Source organism: Xenopus laevis, chromosome 9_10S, assembly GCF_017654675.1.
Source record: "Xenopus laevis strain J_2021 chromosome 9_10S, Xenopus_laevis_v10.1, whole genome shotgun sequence".
Lineage (NCBI taxonomy): Eukaryota > Metazoa > Chordata > Amphibia > Anura > Pipidae > Xenopus > Xenopus laevis.
In genome coordinates, this window is record NC_054388.1 from 95232962 (window position 1) to 95258674 (window position 25713).

Consider the following 25713-nt stretch of genomic DNA (forward strand, 5'->3'; position numbering starts at 1 on the left):
ACACTCACACCAAGAGGATTAAACATCACTTTGGGGCCCATTTACTTAGCTCAAGTGAAGGAATAGAATAAAAAAAACTTCAAATTTTGAATGATTTTTTTGGCTACTTCGACCATCGAATTGGCTACTTCGACCTTCGACTTCGAATCTAACTATTCGTACTAAAAATCTTTGACTATTCGACCATTTTCATTCAATCAAACTATTTGCGGTAAATCCTTGGTCTTCGAAGTCGAAGGATTTACATTCGGCAGTCGAATATCGAGGGTTAATTAACCCTCGATATTCGACCCTATGTAAATCTGCCCCTTTGTATCTGTATTTTGAAATAATTGCTTCCCACATAATTGTCTTGTTTACATCAATTATGTAAATTGTTAAAACCACCCACCGACCTGATAAATTGTCTCGAAAGGTTGTATGGGTAACGGCCCCTGAGGAAGTATTTTTAGATACGAAACGCGTTGGGCTATGAGTCCGGTCTTAAATTCAACTTTAAATAAAAAAATTTTATAACGGAACCTTTGCAAGATTCCTAAAATTACCTAAGAAACTACTAGCAGTATACAGTAAATGCTAAATCCTTTAGCGTTCGACACGAGCAAGAAGCCGATTTCCGGAAGCACCATCCACCTGCAGCCACTGCAACTGCCGTCTGCAACTGAGCCTTCCCCCCTCTTAATCAAACGACCAAGACCGGGGAATCTTCAACTGCCTGACCGGCATACTGCTAAAGGAGGACTGCTTTACCGAACCACATTCACCCAGATTTAAGAAGCTCGCAAATTAACCCTTCCGGTCAGGGGCGATCCGAGCCCCTCCGCCGCCTGAGGCAGCAGCAGTTGCTGCTGCCCCCCCTCCCCCGGAAATTCGCTCTTAAAGTACCAGGAGCAGCATTTTTGCTGCCCCTGGTACCCAGTGGGGCGCTGCTGCCTGAGGCGAAAGCCTCAACTTGCCTCATTGGCGAAGCACCCCTGCTTCCGGTAAGCAGAACCCATCACCCTCCTTTATCCACATACCAGCAATTCTGCACTATTTCTGATTTTCTCCCATTAGGAGAAATCCAAAGACACAGCCACTAGTAATTAAACGTGAAAAACCCGACAATTACATGTGAGTAGTTCCTTGAAGCAGAAATTACCCTTATTATAAGGTTAATACACTATCGGTATATTTCCTTTTTTCTTTTAGGTGTTTTAGGTAATAAAATCCAACAGCGCACCATTCCCTGCATACTATTTATCCATATACCAGTGGGCCTGTGGATCCACTGATTCTTTTAGTACAGCTCAAACCCCCTGTTACTCACAAGCGCAGCCCTTCATCTTTTCAACCTATTGCTTCAATTGTTGCACAAATAAATTGAATGTTCCCTATATCGGAGTGCTGCTGAAATATGTTTAGAAGTACAGGGACTCTGAAAATACATTGGGGTCTACGGGCGTTTTGTTGTGGTGAAACATTGCACAGGAAGACTGAATGAACATACATCAAAAATAAAAAACATCAAAACAAAACGACAACTTTTTTGTTCACAATACCAAGCCAATTCTGTTGCAATAAAGAAATAAGCACTCTTTTAATAAAGAAAGAGACTTTGATGGTGCGCAGGCAATTACAACAGGTCAGTGAAACAGGAAAGATGCGTGCCAAACAGATTTTGTCGCTTACAGACGAGTACAGCAACCTTTCTAACAAAGCTGTGAAAATGTGAACTCAGAGGGCTTAATTGGCATCTGAATACAAACGTTTCATTGAATGAATTGCTCCCTACAGTATAAATCAATTTTCTCTACATACCGAAGCTATTACACCGTTGGGGGGTTTGCCAGAGATATAAAAATGTATTGTGTAAATATCATTTTTCATGAGAAAAAATCCGCAGGGGATAGCTAATTAGAGTTATTTTTCAGTTGAAATGTTATTCTGCCATCTAAATAATGTTGTTTCAGTTTCTCTCTTTATGGCAATGGTGCTTGTACAGTTGTATATTAGAACATACTGTATGGTGCTGAGTTTGTGGGACTTACTAGAGCTCCCTGTCCTCTGATCCCAGTTTCACCCTGAACCCCTAGCATATTCATATACTCTTCCTGATGCCCTTTGCATACACCAGCAATACTCTCCCATCATTGACCAAGGATCTAGAACATTATCAGAAAGGAGAAGATGCAACAAATGATCACATCTTCCAATTAGGAAGGAAATATTAATAAACCATTCCAAAAAATAGCAATATTTCATCCATGGTCCCCTCTTGGCCACCACCTCTCGACCATTCTAAAATGTAAAAAAGAGAGGGAGGGTTCCGAGGGATAGTGGGTTCAATATTATTGGAATAAGGTTAATTCAAGAAACACAAGCTAAGGGCACAAATTGTTGTCACCAAACACCAGTATTCCTATCAGTTTACTCTATTTACCCCTTTACTTTTCCTGGCAAGAGTGAGTTTTGAGTCAACAGTCAACAGTTTTGAGTTAACAAGTGCAAAGGCAAGTTTGAAGCGCTAAAAAGGCCCCTCATTTTGTGCACTTAAAAATGATCCACTAAAGCTTTCTATACACTGAAAGATCCTTTTGTTTGGCGAGGTTGCCCAGAACTCTTCAGCATATTTAACAAATTAAAGGGGACCCGTCACCCAAAAAAATGATTCAAAATCCTATTTTATCACATTAGTCAAGCAAAATGAACTTTAATTACACTGTATAAATTATTTGAATCTTGTTTCCTTCAGTCTGGGAATTCAAAATGATAGCAAGCAATCAGCAGCCATTTTGTGGACACTGTTATTAAGACAAGCTTTGCATCATCTCAAAATCTAGTTTGTGCACCAGAATGGTACCCGATGTCCATTTCTATGCACTGGCTACACAATTAAATGTTAAAGAGAACAGGGGAATGTGGGGAGAGCAGTGACATCTATGAAGTGCTGAATGGAAAGTGAAAGTAGTTGCCTGCCCCGCCTCTATGCCCATGGCATAGAGGAGGGGCAGACAATATTTGATTGACAGCTGAGATTTTTAAATGAGCTTACAACGGCCATGAATGCTTTAATAAAAAATAGAAATTGGAGTTCATGTTTCATTTGGAAAGGACTTTTATTATACAGATGTTTGTGTCTGGGTGACAGGTCCACTTTAACAACAAACATATTTTTTTGCAGGTTCTGAACATGCTAACAAACCGTTGTCCTCTAAGATACCATGACAGGCATGTATACAGTACTTGATGTTTAGAGGATCCATTGATTACATTGATAACCACAAATCCTAATAGCACCAAATGGATTTGACAAGAAAATTGCTGCTTTTTAAAGTCAATTGCTTGGGCAAATTTTACTTACATTTTTTAAGATGGATCAAAAGAATAAAATGACATTTGACGGGTCAGATTTAGTGGTTTTGATCAGCTCAGTTAAATTTGATTTAACCCCAAACTAGTAGCATCCATCTATAAGTGTTGAGTTTATGTAAAATAAGTTAAATTCTAACCGGTTATCTGGTTGGTTGGAAGTGCAATGACTTATAACAGTGTAAAATGAAATGGAAATACAATGGTTTTACTGCTGTTTCTTGGATCTCTCAGAATGACTGGGGTGTGATTTAAAATGACAGTGCTGTAAAACAACCTTCTCCTTATCTCTCTTGAGGGAGAGCCAACTCAATAGGCACAGCTTGATACCTGTACGTGAATCTATTTGAACAATGTCCAATTTGCTCAGTTTTATTTCATAAAAATATGTTTTTGAAAGAAAAGGAAGTAAAACGTGTTGATTCCTGCTTTCTTTTGTTTTAGACTTTAGTAACTGTTTAAAGGCCTTCAATTACTGATGTTCCAGATGGGACAGTAAACAGAGATTATTTTACGCATTGAGGTGAATCAGCAGTGATTTTTTTTCTCACACCAAATGCATTAAAGTCATTGGCCATTCTGCTTCTGGTGAGTATTTTGACTTTTTTGCCTTGGTGACTTTTTGCTCCAAATGCATTAAAATCAATGGGCAGTTTTTCTTATAATGATTTTTTTGTCTCTGTGACATTTTTGACTTGGCAATTTTTTTGTTGTAGCCAAAATTATTCGCGGCTGCTTTTTGCAAAAAAAATGCAGATATCGAAGTGTGGAATTTCGCTGCAAATCATGCCTGCAAAAAACATCTGCTTATCACTAGTTTCATCTAAAGGGAAACACCATAGTTCTGATATGCATGTAGACTGATCCTGGGTGAATCTGTTGATCTGTGTTTTATTCTGCTAGAAGTTGCATCGTCCTGTCTTCATGTATCTTGACCATATTACCCTTTAATCATTTTGTTAACATTAATGTAAGTAAACCTTCTTATCCAGGTTCATGGGATATTTCTGCGATTAAACAATTGAACAATATGGAGACAGAACATGAACAAACCTTGAGGCTTACTTAAGGCTGCTTGTAAAAGACCAAGAGGTAACAACAGTTCTGAAAAATTAAAATATACATTTTTTCTTTGTCTTTTCTGGAATATAACATTAACACTGTGGTTTATGCACAGTCCTTGAATTTTAGTCCTTAACAAATGCCAGTAGGCATCCTACAATGTTGCAGAACTGTTAGGCCATAATAAAGACATACAAACAATATTTCTGGGTAAAGACAGAACCTTTTGGGAACTACACATTTTGCTTTCTGGAACAAATATATTAAAGGGGACCTGTCACCCTAAGAAATAATTTCAAATTCTTTTCTATAATGTTAGTTGATCAAAATAAACGTTACTTACACTGTATTTATTATTTAAATTTTGTTTCCTTCTTTCTTGGAATTATACAATCACAGCAAGCAGGCAGCAGCCATTTTGTGGACACGGTTATTAAGGGAAATTGTGTATCACCCCAAAATCTTGTGTATGCACCAGAATGGGGGACCTAATGTCCATGTGCAGTGCCCTACACAATTATAGAGCCTGAGGAGGGAAGGGGGAATGTGGGGAGAGCAGTGACATGTAGGAAGTGCTGAATGGAAAGTGAAAGTAATTGCTAAGACAGAAAAAGCTAGTAGGTTTGTAAATATGCTGAATGACAGCTCGTTCAAGAACCTACTAGGAATAACTCTCTTTTGGACCTTGTAATAACTAACAATACTGAACTCATCTCTAACATTTGTGTGGGTGAGCATTTAGGGAATAGTGATCATAACATGGTCTCCTTTGAGATTCTGTTGCAGAAGCAATTCTATAAGGGAGTAACTAAAACACTAAATTTCAGATGTGCAAACTTTGACAGTATAAGGGCATCTCTGCAACATATTAATTGGGAAATGCTTTTCATAGGGTTAAACACAGAACAAAAATGGGAAGTCTTTAAAATGCTTGTCAGTATATTCCACTTGTAAGCAAGGAACGTCGTTGCAAAGCAAAACCTTTTTGGTTCAATAGAAGCGTTGGTGTTGAGGTGGGTAAGAAAAGACGTGCTTTTAAGGCTTTCAAGTTAGCTGGTACAGCCAAAACATTTATAAGGTACAAGGAGGCCAATAAATCATGCAAAGAAGTTATAAGGCAAGCTAAAATTGCTATAGAAAAGGATATTGCAGCAAGCAGTAAAAAAAATCCAAAATTATTTTTTAAATATTTTAATAGTAAAAAAATGAAGCAGGAAGGGGTGGGACCCTTACTATCAGAGGGGGGTCAGCTGGTAGATGAAAACAAAATAAAAGCGCAGATTCTGAACTCATATTTTTCATCTGTCTACACAAATGAGGAACCAGTAAGTGAAGGTTTCCTTCTTAACAGTCCCAATTCTAGTAATACAACTAATGATGCATGGTTCACACATGAAGAAATTCAAAAGAGACTTGAACATGTTAAGATTAACAAAGGTCCAGGGCCAGATGGTATTCATCCCAGGGTAATTAGCGAGCTTAGCTCTGTGTTTGCCAAACCTCTTTACTTAATTTTTCAGGATTCATTGAGATCTGGCATAGTGCAGAGAGACTGGCGAATTGCTAATGTGGTGCCTCTATTCAAAAAAGGATCCCGTTCTCAGCCTCAAAACTATAGGCCAGTTAGTCTGACGTCAGTGGTAGGAAAGCTTTTCGAAGGGTTAATAAAGGATAAGATACTGGACTTCATAGCAAATCATAATACCATGAGTTTGTGCCAGCATGGTTTTATGCGTAATAGATCTTGCCAGACTAACTTAATTTCTTTTTATGAGAATGTAAGTAGAGACCTCGATTCTGGGATGGCAGTGGATGGGATTTACTTAGACTTTGCTAAAGCATTTGATACAGTGCCACACAAAAGGTTACTGGTTAAATTAAGGAATGTTGGCCTGGAACATAGTATTTGTACCTGGATAAAGAACTGGCTAAAAGATAGACTACAAAGAGTTGTGGTAAATGGAACATTTTCTAATTGGACCAGTGTTGTTAGTGGAGTACCGCAGGGCTCTGTACTAGGTCCCTTGCTTTTCAACTTGTTTATTAATGACCTGGAGGTGGGCATTGAAAGTACTGTTTCTATTTTTGCAGATGATACTAAATTGTGCAGAACTATAGGTTCCATGCAGGATGCTGCCACTTTGCAAAGTGATTTGTCTAAACTGGAATACTGGGCAGCAAACTGGAAAATGAGGTTCAATGTTGATAAATGCAAGGTTATGCACTTTGGCAAAAATAATATAAATGCAAGTTATACACTAAATGGCAATGTGTTGGGAGTTTCCTTAAATGAAAAGGATCTAGGGGTCTTTGTAGATAACACGTTGTCTAATTCTGGGCAGTGTCATTCTGTGGCTACTAAAGCAAATAAAGTTCTGTCTTACATAAAAAAGGGCATTAACTCAAGGGATGAAAACATAATTATGCCTCTTTATAGGTCCCTGGTGAGGCCTTATCTGGAGTATGCAGTTCAGTTTTGGACTCCAGTCCTTAAGAGGGATATAAATGAGCTGGAGAGAGTGCAGAGACGTGCAACTAAATTGGTTAGAGGGACGGAAGACTTAAATTATGAGGGTAGACTGTCAAGGTTGGGGTTGTTTTCTCTGGAAAAAAGGCGCTTGCGAGGGGATATGATTACACTTTACAAGTACATTAGAGGATATTATAGACAAATGGCAGGGGACCTTTTTACCCATAAAGAGGATCACCGTACCAGAGGCCACCCCTTTAGACTAGAAGAAAAGAACTTTCATTTGAAGCAACGTAGAGGGTTCTTCACAGTCAGGACAGTGAGGTTGTGGAATGCACTGCCGGGTGATGTTGTGATGGCTGATTCAGTTAATGCCTTTAAGAATGGCTTGGATGATTTTTTGGACAGACATAATATCAAAGGCTATTGTGATACTAAACTCTATAGTTAGTATAGGTATGGGTATATAGAATTTTAATTAAAAGTAGGGAGGGGTGTATGTATGGATGCTGGGTTTTCATTTGGAGGGGTTGAACTTGATGGACTTTGTCTTTTTTCAACCCAATTTAACTATGTAACTAACTAACTATGTAACTATGACTGCCCCTCCTCTATGCCACGGGCATAGAGGTGGGGCAGGTAATATTTGATTGACAGTTTAGATATTTAAACACCTTTATAACAGGTATGGATGTTTTAATGAAAAAAATGTTGGGGTTTCATATTTAATTTGCAAAGGACTTTCATTATACAGCTTTTTATGTGTAGGTGACAGGTCCACTTTAAATATGAGTTTTAAAGTGAGTGGTATTTATAGCATTGCGTAAAAATTGTATCACTTTTTATATATTTAGAATAAAGAATCCATTCACTAAAAGTTTACTTGTCTAACTTAAGAAGTGACATTTTTACGTTCATTTTAGCTGAATTGATTTTATAGCATGCGTTATTTTGTGCATTATTTTGTACGATATTTTAGGGCATTTTATATATAGTCACACGTTATTAGTGCAATCTATAGCACCTAAGACATTCGGAATACCACTGGCAGAGTAGAAGTCTCTTTTTACAGTATTCTAGTAATTCTTTTCCCTGGGAAACTTAATATAATTCCATGACACAGGACTCAGTGGATTCTGGACCTGCCCAAGGTATCATGAAAATAAATTAGTGGTGGTAGGTAAGGCTCCAGTTCATCATAAACGTCTTTAATTGCTGCCCTATAGCTCCTTACTGCATCTTCCTCTATTAATCCATCTGATGTTGTTTAGTAACGACTACTCTTAGGAGGTGTTAAATTTTCGCAGTTATTATCGCACTATTTTTTGCTTTTATTGTTTAAAAGATGTTAGTGAATAATGCGTTCGGATTATTTCTATTCTATAAGTATTGCAATGCGATTAGAATACCGCTGTGCAGAAAAGTAGAATTAATGCTTGCGATATGTCTATTAGGGTATGCGAAAATACTTTTGAATCTGATGGATGAATCGTTCCTTATACAACTCGTCTTAAATAACAGACAAAACAGTGCGTTAAAGAATAATGACCTTTAGTGAATCGACCCCAATGGGTGTTTTTTGCAGCAACTTTTTTTTTGTTGCAACTTCTTCAGTGCAAAATATGTTGGAGTCTAAGGACTTTTTTTACTGCAACTTCTTGGGTAAATTTTGCTGTGGTTTTGCAAAAATATTCATCAATGGCTAAATGCGGAATTTTGCCAAAAATTATACCTAGTGAAAAATTTTGCTCATAACTAGTGAGAGCTATTGCTCCTAAATAAGCTGGTGCAGATGTGATTTTATTGTCGAACTTGTGCAAGTGCAAGTAAAGTTTCATTTGTTGCTAATGCATCAGTCTTTAACTCATCAGACTGCCACCTCAAAACTTGTGGTTAGTAGTTGTTTTATATGTAATTCATACTATGCAAATGCTTAGCTGCAACTTGAACTTGAGCACAATTTTGTGAAAACAAGCTGGAATTATATGAAAAAACCTGGTATTGTGGGTAAAAAACTGGTAATTCGCATTTTAACAATTTCACTGACTGGTAGATAAATGCCCCTTTATATATATGAAAGTCCAATTTTAGGCTCTGGACTCTTGGGTGGTGATGTGGTTAGATTGCTCATGATGATAAGAACTTCATTATAATACAAATTATACAATTATAATACAAACTAGTTAAAGCAAGTTGGAATATAAGGTACCTATGCCGCATATGTGAAAAACATATTTAACATTTATTTGCAAAGTGACTGTGTCCCAAGATTGATGAGACTTCTGGCAGTCCCATAAAGACTTTTTTAATTTTAGCGAGGCAAATCTGTCCTGTTTCTCTGAAAAAAATTGCAAAGCTGCAAAAAAAATTCAGGAAACAACAAAATTAGTGAAAAGCATTGAAGTCAAAACATTTTTTTAGGCTCAACTAATTTTTAAAGGGATACTGTCATGGGAAAAAATTTTTTTCTCAAAATGAATCAGTTAATAGTGCTGCTCCAGCAGAATTCTGCACTGAAATCCATTTCTCAAAAGAGCAAACAGATTTTTTTATATTCAATTTTGAAATCTGACATGGGGCTAGAAATTTTGTCAATTTCCCAGCTGCCCCTGGTCATGTGACTTGTGCCTGCACTTTAGGAGAGAAATGCTTTCTGGCAGGCTGCTGTTTTTCCTTCTCAATGTAACTGAATGTGTCTCAGTGGGACATGGGTTTTTACTATTGAGTGTTGTTCTTAGATCTACCAGGGAGCTGTTATCTTGTGTTAGGGAGCTGTCATCTGGTTACCTTCCCATTGTTCTTTTGTTTGGCTGCTGGAAGGAAAAAGGGAGGGGGTAATATCACTCCAACTTACAGCAGTAAAGAGTGATTGAAGTTTATCAGAGCACAAGTCACATGACTGGGGCAGCTGGGAAATTGACAATATGTCTAGCCCCATGTCAGATTTCAAAATTGAATATAAAAAAATCTGTTTGCTCTTTTGAAAAATTAATTTCAGTGCAGAATTCTGCTGGAGCAGCACTATTAACTGATTCATTTTGAAAAAAAAATTTTTCCCATGACAGTATCCCTTTAAGCTTGCAACAACAGTGGTGGAGTGACTCTTTTTGTCTCATTGACAATTTTTCAACTTTTTTGTTGCGGCAAAATTTTTCATGGCAGATTTTTGCCACAGTTTTGTGAGTACATTTGCAGATGGCGAAATGCAAAATGTTGCCGGTAATCCATGCCTAATGACTCATCACTAATGACAATTCTTATCAGCTTAACAGAGACAGGTGTGTAGATTTTAAACTTAGGGCAAGTTACAACTACCTGTTCCCCAAGTAGGGGCCCAAGAGTCTCTGGCAGGCCTTTGCTATAGGAATAGAGAAAGGGGTTTCCCATACTGACTTTCATATACTTCAATAACACATTTCAATAACTTGGGTGTGATTGGTTCTTAAAACATTTTAACAGGAATTTCACAAGTCTGGTAGATGTTACTTTAGGGTTTGTACACACAATCACTTTAAAGTATAATTACTTCATTGATGTCATTAGGCACAGGCAGGCCATAACTTACAGCCAGCAATAGTAGCCCATTAACAGGTGTCCAGGAGTCATAGTGCAAGGCCGTCTTGGGATCTTGCTATCCTAGAATATTTCCATTTGAGTGCTTATCCTTGCAGGCGGTACATAGGGTACAAACCCTTTTACTCTCCTCGCTGGAGTTTCTGACTGCTCTGCTTACTACTCTCACTTCTAACGTGAACTATTACAGGATCTAACACCGACTATATAGTCCTACTTTTTACTTCTACTTAGGCTTTTTACATCAGGCTCCTCATCAATATCCACCCCTTCCAGAAAGAGAAGACACATAACATTGTGCTCCGCCATTTTTAAAGACTAGGGGATACTTGACATGGATAGTAAATAAGGTACTCCTACAACATGACTTAAGCTGGAAATGGAACTAATTTCTCCCGCCAACTGTCAAGAGACCAATCCCAACTCTAGGGACTTCTCTAAGTGAAGGTAATATAACATCTATACCCATCTACACAAGGATTTAAAAAAATTATTAAATAAAAGTCTAATAATCAGTATGATAAAATGCTGGTTAAATATTGGGGCATTACATTTTTTATTCCATTAATGACTGTCAAATCTGCCTGGCTTTCAACTTTAAGGACGGGTAAAACAATACATTCATTAATATTTAAAGCAAGTGTCTTGATTATTAGAGAGTATTTTTTACCCAGTTGATATATTCTTCATATTCCTGCACTCTGTGTATTTGTATGTTCCCTCTTGGCAGACATATTTCATTTACTCTAAACACAAGCTGTGGAACTTTTAGTTTAGTTTCAGGTCTCAGAATTTTCACTGGAATATATGAGATACATTGGAAACATTAAATTAACTCAAATGTTTTACTACATTTTTTTGTGTTTTGCCGATAATGAAACCTTCAAACTCTAGTTTATGGACAGGTTAAGACTTGATAGACAGAAAAACAGGAAAACAAATGAAAAAGTCTAACCAAATGATGTATTTGCTCAATTTAATAAAGAAAGGATAACTAGCGGCCCAGTGATATCAATCACTCCAATCACTTTCCCCAAGGTAAAAAATCGGACAGAATAACCCTTCCAAACCTTTACCCTTGTCTCTGACTCCTGCTTTCACTCTTACTCTCTCACCCATTATTGTATTCTAAGAAATTGTGCAGAGGTGAGGGAGCACTCATTAAAAGCTGAATCTATTTAGATCTCTGCATTCTGATTTTCTGAGCATTTTGAAACTTTTCATGGAACATTTTCTTTTACGAAATGTATGGGAAACTTGTCAACGCTTTTTGTGTTTGGAAATTGTTTTATGAAATAACCCAATTCAATTCGCTGAATTTTGCTGTTAATGATTTTGTTCATCCCTAGCTTCATTTAAACATTTTCTCCTTGGCAGCCTTTTTCTAATAAAATAAATCCAGTATTTTCTTTTCAGATGCCCTTTTGAGCTATGAAATTACATTAAATCATCTTTGTTATATATAATAACAGTGTGCTAGCCATACATATACTTTAAGTTATTCCCAGAATTAAAGTGATAAAAAGTATACTGTTCCAGCCAACAAAGGCTATAGGTCAAGAACGAATATATTTTTTCTCAAAAGCTGTTACTGTGCATGTTAAACGTTCACATTTAACAAATATACCTCCCACGCTTGATGCACCTTTGTTCACTTTTCTACCTACTTTATTTATGATAAGTCTTACTTGTGCCATCTTTGTAAGCACCATATGCTCACTACTCGAGAACTGGCATTAACCTTGCTTTCTGTGGAAAGAATGTAATAATTGCTGAACATTCTTGTTGATACATCTGTCAGAAAATGCTAAGATTATCTTTTTTTTTTTTTAGCTCTTTATGTTTAAATAGACCCCCCCCCCCGGGATATCAGCAGGTATTACAGATAATTTTCAGTTGGATTCAATCCCTTGAAAACTCTTAACAAAGGAATTTGGAAGAGTTTGAAAACTGGTAAAAGTTGGAATGATAACCAATAAAAGTGTTTTCATATTTTGATATATACAGCCCCAACATTGCTTTGCAATTGGTGCCTGTAACATTTTTGTCCTTAAAAATGTCGCACTGGATGAACTATTAATAACATTACATTTGTAGGCCTATATTTAGTGGTTTTTGAAACCACGACTAAACTCACTTTCTCTAAAATCACGAATGTCATGTCAAGTTGCAAAAACGTTGACTTTTTTGACAGGTCGCAAAATAACTACAACTTTTTGGTATTATCACAGAAAGCCAGTATCAAAAACACCTGAAAATCTCTAAAACCACAAAACCACAATCTCTAAAAAAAAAGAGCTTCCAGTTGTAAAATGGAAATATGCCATTGACCTCCGCTAGAATATTTTCATATTCATAATTGTAGCATCTTAGTGTAATAATGAATTTACAGACAATTGATTTCCAAGGATTGAGGAAGAAACACCTAGGTTATTGAGGAGAAAATATTCAAAGTGAAAGAAACTCTAGAACTTCCTGTGATATAGGTCACTTCCTGCTTACATATTTAATACCTGTTTTTTTTATAGCTGTCTCAGTGAGAGTAGCCACTAGATAGACAACATCTATCAATAATGTAATTCTCAATAATGTAATTCTGCCAGAATAGCTATGAGGGCAGCACACTGGAGAATTTTGCATAAAAACATTTAATTGACACCTACATGGGATATGATCACTCATGGGCAAGATTCAATTGCAGAATCTTAGATGCAATTCAATTCAGAAACTGTTTATCATGTATAAATTGTATTGGAAAAAGCTAGAACTGAATTAGGAGAAATGTTTTTTTCTCCTCAAATTGAATCTTGTTGATGACTTTTCACATGATAAACTATGAGATAACGTTTTCTTACTGAATTGAATCTGGCCTATAATATGATGTGATCACATATCTCATGTTCTTATCGGTCTTCTCTAAAAGTGTAAGGGCATGGTTTGGGAAAAAATAAATGTTCTGTCATCAGCTTCATGTATGACTTGTAAAAATAAAGACTATTTATTAGTTAAAGTAAATCCTTAGCTCAGCCGTATGCATTTAGTGCTTACCTAGCACTTACTCATATGTTGTCAACCAATAAAAAATAAATTTAGTTGTATACCTCCCAAAAAATGTCTTTTCATGATAAGTTTGTTTTTATGAACTAGTAACGCTTTGTTATTTGTAATGCTTTGTTATTGTTTCACATACATAGATTCTGTTGCTCTATATAATACACAATTTTAATGCTGACTCCACAGAGGATCCGATAAAGGAAACGTTTGTGTATCTATGGCAGAAGGTGCACAGGGGGTGGTCTAGCAGTTGTCAGTGTTAATTTCCAAGAATGGTGCTACAGTCAGAGTCAGAGAAAACAGAATCTGATGTACAATGTAGTTTGTCACTGTAAACTGGTGGTTGGAAGACTTATTTGGTTCAAACCTCCCTTTAAAGAACTACATTTGTCCAAGGCCCTACTTAGCACATAACAAAGTTGCAAACACATTAGGAATCAGTCGTTTAGCCAAAGTTCCATGAATATATAGTACAATAAAGTGTTCCCAATGTATTGTGCTCCAAATGACCTCCACAGTAGACTTAACGAATCAATGGAGGTGGGCATTGAAAGTACTGTTTCTATTTTTGCAGATGATTCTAAATTGTGCAGAACTATAGGTTCCATGCAGGATGCTGCCACTTTGCAGAGTGATTTGTCCAAGTTGGAAAACTGGGCAGCAAACTGGAAAATGAGGTTCAATGTTGATAAATGCAAGGTTATGCACTTTGGCAAAAATAATATAAATGCAAGTTATACACTAAATGGCAGTGTGTTGGGAGTTTCCTTAAATGAGAAGGTTTTAGGGGTTTTTATAGATAACAAGTTGTCTAATTCTGGGCAATGTCATTCTGTGGCTACTAACGCAAATAAAAAAGGGCATTAACTCAAGGGATGAAAACATAATAATGCCTCTTTATAGGTCCCTGGTAAGGCCTCATCTGGAGTATGCAGTGCAGTTTTGGACTCCAGTTCTTAAGAGGGATATAAATGAGCTGGAGAGAGTGCAGAGACTAAGTGCAACTAAACTGGTTAGAGAGATGGAAGACTTAAATTATGAGGGTAGACCGTCTAGGTTGGGGTTGTTTTCTCTGGAAAAAAGGTGCTGGCGAGGGGGACATGATTACACTTTACAAGTACATTAGAGGACATTATAGACAAATAGCAGGGGACCTTTTTACCCATAAAGTGGATCACCGTACCAGAGGCCACACCTTCAGACTAGAAGAAAAGAACTTTCATTTGAAGCAACGTACAGTAGGTGGTTCTTCACAGTCAGGACAGTGAGGTTGTGGAATGCACTGCCTGGTGATGTTGTGATGCTGATTCAGTTAATGACTATAAGAATGGCTTGGATGATTTCTTGGACAGACATAATATCAAAGGCTTTTGTGATACTAAACTCTATAATTTGTATAGATATGGGTATATATAATTTATGTAAAAGCATGGAGGGGTGTGTGTATGGATGCTGGGTTTTCATTTGGAGGGGTTGAACTTGATGGACTTTGTCTTTTTATAACCAGATTTAACTATGTAACTATGTAATACTCATTTTCCCCTAAATGTGTCCCTAACTGGCCTACAGACCATGGCAGCCAACCAGAACTCTGAGCCAGTCTAGAGGAGCAACCTCCACAGTTACAGGGCCATTGGTCTATACTCTTGCTACAATAACTGAAACTTCTAAGCACTTACCAAAGGTCCTATTTATTAAACCTTTTTTGTCAAGTTTTTATATGGCAAAAACACAATTTTTTAGAGGAAAAGACTGTTGTTTTTTTTAATTACTCCAGAGCTGCCAACAATTTGAAAGTACTCCAGCTAACACCTGTCGAAGTTGTGTAAAAGTCAATGGCAGATGGCCCCTTTAAAAATTGGAAAGTGTTTTATGCCTTCATGATTGTTGAAAGTTTTGGGCTGTTTGACACTCGTTTTCGTTCAATAATCTAATAAATTTGAGTGTTTTGCTTGATAAGCCAAATAATTTAATTTTTTTCGGCTACAATTTCAAGCACATACAATTTTCTAGCAGAATTGTTAGTAAATTGAGCCAGATTGTGGATGGGAGTTTGGTCTAATTTTTATTATTAAAATAATGAGAAAAAACGAGTTTTAATAAATAGTCTGCCAAGTTTGGCAGGGAAATTACAACCTGCTAGGTTCATGAGCAAAATTATCAACTGTCATGTCACATGTGTCGCCCTTACAAGAACTGTCACATTTTTGGCAACTCTTGCTCTGTAATTGATCATGCTGACGAAGTCAACCGTTTGACACAATCAATAAGAGATCTATTAATTGGACTCTGCCAGTAGGCTCCTGTGGGGAACTATAATGACACCATTGATCATAATCAAATCTTGGCTTGCAGTTTATGATAAAATGAAGAAAAGCAAGCTTGACATTGTATCCGTAACTCTCAGAAGTATTCCTTCAAGGGTAAATAGGGAACATTTTTTTCCTGGTGGCCTTTCTCTTGCAGAAAAAATGCTTATGTCTTTTTGAAAAGTAATTTAAGTCATTTAAGAATTGACTTTGGTTAGCCAACAGAAATGTTTTTATTTGGTAAACAAAAGAAAGTAAACAAATGGCGAGCACCAATAGTGTAGGTTATAACATTTTTAAAAGAGCATATCAGGCTGATAGCCAACCTGTCATCAGATTCCCCTGATAATGGGTCACATTACCTGAAACTCATAGGGAGCTGCTGCAGGAATTTACCCAGGGAGCAGGAATAAGCACTGCTTGATAGTGGTGGGCGAATTTATTCGCCAGGCGCGAATTTGCGGAGAATTTGCACGATTCGCCGCCAGTGAATAAATTCGTGAAACGAAATTTTTTTCCACTCTTGGGTGGAGTGGAGCGGGATCTGGGGTGGGGCTTGGGCGCTACTGTGGGCGGGGCCCAGGGGGCCCTGAAAATTTTGTTGTACGGGGCCCCATGATTTCTAATGGTGGCCCTGCAGATCGTGCAATAGCAAAGCAGGTGTTTTTTCTGCTTGGGTGCTATTCTCATGTCTACGACTAGGCTTTTAGAAATGCAAAGGATTTCTGACTTCATTGTGATCTCTGCAATGCTTAAATCCTCCCCAACCTTCATTAAACCTGCTTTTTTGCATCATTTATATATGCATACTGTGTATTTGTCTATATCTCCTTTACTGTTCAAGCTAATTGAGGCTAACGGTACCTGGGACATTTTTCATAGTGTATTTTAGATGGCAGAGAACTGCCTGAAACCACCCTTAATTATTGGTAGCCTGTAAAGACCCTTGCCTGCCTGTGACTACTCTGATCTCTCCTATCCTGATCCAAGCCTGCCTGTGACTACTCTGACCTTTCAATCTGACCTTTGCCTGTCCACTGACTATACTTCACTCTGTAATCCTGATTCCGGCCTGTCTTACTATTCTCTGCTTGTGCTGGCCCGGCCTGCCTGTTTCCAAGTGGTGTTCTTCCTTCCAGTATCCTGGTGAGACGATCGTGCCCCATTGCTCGTTCAGAACCGTTAGCTTTGCTCCTCTCTCAAATAAGACCTGGCGGGATCCAATTAGCCGAGGGCTCCTCCTGAGGTGAAAGGCAGCGGTTATAGGCAGAAGTGAGAGCCAAGACCAGGGATCTTAGCTTGGGTTCTGGATTTAGGGTGCCGTTCATGACAAACAGTTAAATAAATAGGTGGAGGAATAATCTTGTGGTTCAACCCGACTCAAGGCAACAGTTAATTAATAGGTGGAGGCAGAAAGTTATAGTTCAGCCCTACTTCAGGTAGCAATTAAATAAGTGGGTAGAAGCAAATTTGTATAGTTAAGCTCAACTTATAATATCAATTTCAATATTTAGACATTACAGATCTAAAGTCTTTAGTTGTATACTCCATTTTGTCTGTTCTTTTGATATGGTATTGACATTGCTACTTCCCCTCCAATGTGTTAATTTGCGGGATATCTGTGTACATTCTAAGGTACTGGGATCCTTATTGTGATATTTAGCAAAGTTTTCATACACACGACTCCATGTACCACAACCCTTTTATAATATTTCTCATGTTTGAAATATTTTATTTGGTTTTCACAATAAACCATAAAAATCAATATGATAACAAATAGTATGCAGAATAAGAGAATAAGAAGATTAATACAATGACATATTATACAGAATGTATAACTTACAATGAAGTAATATGTAAAATAAATAGAAACTAACAAGAACTAACTATCACTAACTAAGCCAGTGGACGCATAGACATTCTTAAAAGAAAAAGAAGAAAGAAAAAGCCCATTGTCTTGGGAATGTCAGACAACCCCCCCCCCATGAACATTTTGAAGAAACTGAGATATTTGACTTCTGCCTTTTATAATATTTCTAATATGTTCCCACAGCCTTACCTTTAGCTTTCTCGCTGTCTTCGACTACATACTGCAAACCATAAGGACACTCCAAAAGGCACACTACATTGTGTGTATCACGTGTCATTAACTGGTCTATTTTATACTCTATACCTGTCTGATTTGATCTAAATGTTTTCTTTTGTGATTTGACTGTTTTCTTACACACTACACACGTATTACATTTCACAAAACCAATCTATTCCATTAAGTAGACATTCTAGACCCCTGCTTCTCCAAATAACTTGGTGCTAATTTCTGTTTTAAAATACTTGGCAGGGTATATATCACTGATGGTCTCTCACACTACTATGTGTTGTAACTCCATATGGAGCCACAAATACAATGAAAATGTTTCTTCAGGATATTAGATATCTTAAAACCCCCTTACTGAATTTTGTCACAAACTTTACTATTTCTTTATTCTGATTTTTCTTCTCCTTTTTCTTTAATAGATCTTTTCTCTCTATTCTATCCAGATCTCTCTTCACATTTGTCTTCTTTTTAAATATCCTTGTGTTTAATCTCCCTCCATCCACAAAAATATTTAAATCTATAAAAATTACATTTCTCATACTCAATTCATGAGTGAATACCAAGTTAAAATCATTATTATTATTATTATTATTATTAATTTCACATTAATTCTTGTAGTCCTTCCAAATTATTAGGCAATCATCTGAGGAGCTATATAGATGATTTCCTAATCATTTGGTGCTATCTTTTGCTTTAAGAGCTGGTGGTGGGTGAGTGTTGCTGCAAACCAAGAGTAACTGCTACAGAGGGGAAGTTATGAGATAGAGCAACTCGGCTTACTAACACTAACCGGTAGTGATGGGCGAATTTAATTGCCAGGCGCGAATTCGTGGTGAATTTACGCGATTCGCCGCCTGCGAATAAATTCACGAAACGCCCGTGAAAATTCGGCCGAAAAAAATCGTCAAAAATGAGACGCTGCTTCGCTAATTTTTCGCCGTTTCGCAAATTTCGCGCGAAATTCGCTAATTTTTTGGCGCAAACGACGCAAATTCGCCCATCACTACTCACCGGGTGATTATTGACTGTGTTAACTAACAAAGGAGTATGCCAATTAAACCTGAACAGACCAAAAGTGGGAGGACATTTGGGAGGGTTGTGGGAGTGTGTTTTTTGTTTTTTTATATTTTGATTGATAGATGTCAATTTTTTTAAACCTGCATGTCTGAGTCATTAATTTATTATTTGTTTGTTTGTAATTATTGTTCATAAGCATGGATTTTATATATATCTTTCACCTAGCAGTAAAGAGTATCTGAAGTTTAGCAGAGCATAACTTGTGGCACCTGAGAAACTGACAATGTGCCTAGCCCCATGTCAGATTTCAAGATTAAATATAAAAAAAAAATTGTTTGCTCTTTTTAAAAATGGTTTTCAGTGCAGAATTCTGTGGGAGCAGCACTATTAACTGATGTGTTTGGGGAAAAAAAAAACGTTTATGCCTTTAAAATAAATACAGTACATATTAAAGCAAATATACTAATAAAGGTATTGAAATGCCTATAAATGTCAATTGCCTATAATGCAATTTCCCCCCAACCCAGCATTTGATAACACAATAGAGTGTTCAACAACGTGTTCTTGGTTTACAAATTTGGTCTCTATTGGACTCTAATTATCATCTGGTAAATTGGGCAAAAGTTGCAATGCCATTTCTTTCTTAGTTAATGTGGGTTATGTGGCATCCTTTCTGGTGTGCCTATAAAAGGCAAGTGTAAATTTCAGTGCTCCATTAAATATGTGCCCCCTGTACTTTGAACAGTATAACTCAGACTAGGCTGAACAAACAATAGATAGCATTTCACATTTTCAAGTCTACAAGGTCCTCAGCTCAATGTATTATCTACCTTGCCCGACTAATATCTAAATGAGACCAAATCAGATATCGTTTGGAAGGATAATTATTTTAGCCCTTACGAGAAAGAACAAATTGGTTTCTGATACCTCCTATGTACTGTACCCTGAAATAGAAAGATGGTGAAAGAAAAAGTAAAATAAAGGGTCAGTAAAGTATTTTGCATCAATATTTTGCTTACTCTACTTCTTAACTACAGAATAATTTTCTTTACTGTATCATGCTTGTGATATAAAAGTTAAATTATGGTAAAACATCCCTGGAAGCATATGGCTATAGTAGTAGTTTGCCAGGCTGGAATAAAATGTTAGCATTATAATTACGTCAATCATCAAATGCTGTTTCCATAAGAAACAGGATTCATGCACTATTGCCACGATATGCAGTGTCCCATTACAAGCTGGTTAGGAATATTTAATGTTAGAATGGAACACAATAGATTCATGTTAAAGCTTCAGTTTCATCACCTATGTGATTTTTTGACAACATAGAATCAAGTAAATGAAAGGGCATTTTTTTTTTTTTTATAAATATTTAGGCAGGTGCATTCATATCCATTTATCTTTCCAAAGACACACTGTTAACTATATTTATATATAAAATTATAGAAAAACTGTTGCCCAGGTCAGAACCCACTCTTAAATGAAGGCTTTTAAGATGATATTCTTTGTAAAATGCTGTCTGCTAAAAAGATTTAAGAAAAATAAAAGAACCATATACTGTAGAATATGAAACAATAGAAAAACATGGAGGCTTATTTATTGAAGGTCGGATTTTAGTGGTTGTAGAGATTTTTGAAACCACAACTAAACTCTAAAACCAAGACTGTGTTTGTGAAAGTTCTCATTCATCCAGGTCATGGTACATCTATAGAAATAAGTCAAATCAACTGAACTTGCTGGGCCTTTCTCAATTCAGAATAACTTGTACATAGGATCTTGCTTCCCTTTTTTGTCCTCTGGAATGTTCATGTGACAAGACTGTCATTGAATTTATCAACAGTTCAGAATAAAAAAAAATATGAATGAAAAAATTTGAACAACTAGAAAACCTCAAACGTATTTTTGGACAATTTTTAGCAAAAAAAATCAAATCTGAAAACCTTTAACATTCTGTTTGGTTTAAAAATGGTCCAATGCACTTCTATAGCACCTCGACAACTTTTGCTTGATGAAGTTTGGAATGAAAGGCTTTCATGTTTTTTGCAAAAAAATAGAAAACCACAAATTTTTTGTGATTCGTGGGAAAAAACAAAACTCAATTGTTTATAAATGGGCCCCATAGTGCACATGCCTGAAACCCCCTGGGGTAGGCAAAACCTAGAAATATGTTAGTTAAAGAAAAACTATACCTCTGAACAATGTAGGTCTCTATAAAAATACTTTATATCACATAAAACAGCTCATATGTAAAATTCTGCTTCATGTAAATAAACTATTTATCGTATATCATAATCATATACTTTTTTAGTAGTATGTGCCATTGGGTAATGATACATAGAAAATTGCCATTTTAAGAATTAATGGCCACCCCTGGGATCCTACGATTCACTTTGCATATAAACAATATATGTTAGGTCACATGAGCCAATGAATGTGCAGAGTTTTGTCTTTTACGCACACACTTCTTCTCGATACAGTTAGAGCTGCAGTATTTTTGGTCAGGTGATCTCTGAGGCAGCACAGAGAATATAATAAAATGGGGGCTCAAGGAAAAAATATAAAAGGGCAATATTTAGTTAAATACATCACTTAATATGATGTAAACGATCTGTTGCTTAAGTATTCATTCTGGGGGTATAGTTTTCCTTTAATGTTTACAATTAACTAGGGAACCTTAGTACAACATAAAGAAGAATGGGGTGTGCTTTACCTGAGGGTTTTTGTGTTTCCTTCTCTGTATCTTCCACCTGGTGGGGTATAAATGAATACATCAATGCCAGCCAACACCACCAATGTGTAGATGGAAAGGTGTCTCATATTAATCATCCTTTCAACAATGGGATGGTGGGGAACATTTGGGGGCACATTTACTAAGTTTGAGTGAAGGATTAGAATAAAAAATACTTCGAATTTCGAAGTATTTTTTTGGCTACTTCAACCATCGAATTGGCTACTTCGACCTTCGATTACGACTTCAACTTCGAATCAAACGATTCGGACTAAAAATCATTCGACTATTCGAGCATTCGATAGTCGAAGTACTGTCTCTTTAAAAAAAACTTCGACCACCTACTTCGCCACCTAAAACCTACCAAGCATTAATGTTAGCCTATAGGGAAAGTCCCCATAGGCTTTCCCAGATTTTTTTGATCGAAGGAAAATCGTTCGAATCGATGGATTATTCCTTAGATCGTTCGATCGAACGAATATCGCTAAATCCTTCAACTTCGATATTCAAACTCGAAGGATTTAACTTCGAGGGTCGAAAATCGCAGGTTAATTAACCCTTGATATTCGACCATAAGTAAATGTGCCCCTACGCGTTAAAATTATTTCAATGGCATACCATGGGTCAGTGATGCTGGGGGATACACTGACGTGATGAACTTGATTGACAGGGGGATTTGTCTACAGATAAATACAAATGGCTTAGATAAAGGTATTAATTTGTATAGGCAATGAGAAAAACTAAGTGGCTATCCCTAGGTTATAGCAGCTGTATTCAGTTGGCAACACCACCAATGGCATTATACTATTTATTTCACATCATTTAAGGTGTATGTATAAGATTGGGTTTACAGCCAAAAAGAGAATAATTATCATCTTCTTCCCCCTTTTTGACATGGGTTCATTGAGTTGAGTTTATGCACAATATAGTATGAAAGGAGCTCACCACATCATTAGATCAGACCTGTCCACGGGTATCCTGTGTCCGATAACCCAAATCAATATGTAGAACTGTTTTTTCTATTTACACTAAATGTTAACTATGTTAGAATAGTTTTTAATTTATCACAGTTTTTATGAATGAAAAATTTTATTGCGTTAAGCAGCATTGGTTGTATTCAGAAGTCACATGACTAGGGTTAACACAAGGGTTAAATGAAGTAACAACCCACAGAAGGTGTGATTGGTCACATAGGATTTAAATGTTGGATGTTTTGTTTGTTCCTATACACTTGATAAAGGGCTTGTCCCGAAACATGTTGTACACTCCCCAATAAACTGATTTTTTGCAGTTTGACTGCCGCTTTGGATCTGTTCCACATCCATACTACAGTTCTACATATTGAGTTGAGTTTATGTTGAAGAGGCACATGAACACAATCTGCTCTTCCAAAAATAAATATAATAATAAATGTTACACAGACATACCAGATTTCACAGACTGATAGGAAGCCATAATTTTCCTACTTACCATTTAAAAGTGAAAACATGTACAGTATGTAGGAATATTTTTATTCAACACTTTACCATGTAGAGATAGAACACTTGGTAGTTCTGTCCCAATCGCGAAATGGATAAAAATTTGCGAAACGCATTTAAGTCAAAGGGCTTAAAAAGAGTTTTGTCAATTTTTATATGTGTGACTATTTCGTCCAAATGCATCAAAGTCAATGGGCGTCCAAATAATTTTGGCGTGCGACAATTTTATCTTTCACAAGATATCTCAAGCAGTTTAAATAGAAAATTCAATAGGCATAAAACATTTAAAAGAGGAATACAGATTACAATTTTACATATATTCCAATGTATACACTTTATTTTTTCCTGATGTTAGATGTTAAATACTGAAGCTATTAATATGTTCCAAACTAAAAAGATATAATTTTAAAAAATGTATAATTACAAACATCCCCCATGTAATCTGCAACTTTCTTGTCTTCACAAATACCTCTTCACCGTGACCGATGAATACAAATAGAGACAGGGCACATTTACAATAACAGTCAAAATGATAACTTAATTTTATTTTCTTCTGTATAATGTACTTATTAAACTTTCAGTAGTTGCAAAATTACATAGATTTTACCTTTTTCTTTTAAATTTCCATTGCAGAGAATATTTGATTCTTATTTTTTCTTTATACAAGCTAAAATAATTTATGATGTCTGTGTTCTCTGACAATTTATACTGGAGCCAGCATGAAAAACAACCAAGAACCTCTAAAACCATGAATCAAAGAATCTTCCAGTTGTACAAGGGACATCTGCTTTTACTTAGGTTTTAGCTGGAGTATTTTTGGATTTGGAATTGTCATAGTTTTTTAAAAAAGATATATATAAATAAATCTCAGAAAAGTTCACTTTTTTCCTGCATCAAAAAGCCTGACCCCAAAAAAATCACAGTTTAATAAATCGCCCCCTTAGCGTAATTACATCTGCATAAACCCACTGTTTAATAATTGTCTAAGGCTAATTATGTCCCAATGGATGAGTCTTCTTGGAATTTTTATTATAGATATTGTATTAGTTGAATACATTTGTTTCAAGTTGGTTGGTTGGTCACCTTGCCCTTTCTGGTTTTCTTTTCAACAAAGCAACCTGTATCCTTATGATGTGTTAGCACAAGTCAATGATTAGCTAAGAGCAGTCTTCCAAGTTTGTGTTTCAAAATACAGTATATAATGTCAGAAACAGCAAAGAGAGAGAGGTCCCAATACTGCTGTTGTAGCAACAATGAGATGTTTGCATTGTGAAGGATTTATCAAGGGAAAAGGTGCAACAGTCACATGTATTGGCCATTTGAAAGATGAAAGAGTATTTAATGGCTTTTCCTTGGTATCAGTTCCAATTTAAATAAACCCTCAGCAGTTTTAAGGATTGACCATTTTTCTTTCAACTGCATGACAAGCTTTTATGTTAATTGTGGGAAACTACATAATTAGTGAAAGTACTTATATTCACTAAGACAGGTAGCTTTATATATAGCAAAGATAAGCACTACATAATCTACATAATCTCAATCCTTTATTGAAATGAATAAACAAAGTTGATAATTGACTTCATTATGACAAAGCACAAATAATTAGGCATAAATAATAAAACTGATTATTACAGATTATTAGCAATTATGGTCGCTTTGGATTTCCATAGGGCTGTACTGGGTTTCACGCTTGAACACTGGTGACTAGCATTGTACTGTGTAGTACATAATACATGTACAATACCTTGCACTGGGTCCATTTACTAAAAAAAAATTACATTTTTGAGGCATTTGAGATATTCTTATTTTTGGGCACATCGTTCAGCTTTTTTTGTTCTTACATTTTATATTTGGATCTTTTAATTAATTCTATGAGAATTTTGATTTAAGAGTTTAGTCATGGTTTCAGAACCTCTAAAACCACAAAAAATCCGACCTTTAATAAATGAGCCTCCACGGGGCTAATTTATCAACATAGCACAGTGGAGTTCAGGGGCTCAAAGTGTCAGAGCATTGCACCCCTGAGCTCCGCTGCGCTACTCTGCACATTTAGGTCAGTGTTGCTGGATGGGACGTATTCTTTTTGAACACTATGATATATATTTATCAAAGAGTGAAGTTAATAGTGAAGTTCCGCCACTAGAGTGAAATGCCGCCACTCCCTGTTCATTTCTATGGGATTTTTAAAGGCGTATTTATCAAAGGGTGAACTTTCACTTTCACCCATTGATGAATACGCCTTTCAAAATCCCATAGAAATGAATTGAGAGCTGCGGAATTTCACTCTAGTGGCGGAACTTCACTCTTTGATAAATTTACCCCTATGTGGGCAGGTAGCAGGGAGGGGGCCAGTGGAGAAGGTAAATAGGAGGTTTTTAGCTGTAGGGGGGTTTCGCTGAAAACTCATCAATGCATTGAAGTAAATTGACGACAACAATTTTTTCATCCATTGGAGTCTATGGGTATTTTTTTTGCAGGGAAACCGGGCAAAAAGTTTCCCAATTAAATATACAGTTCTGGAAGTAAAACAAACATGTTGATTAAACAGAAGCAAACAGAATAACTTATTTACAGAG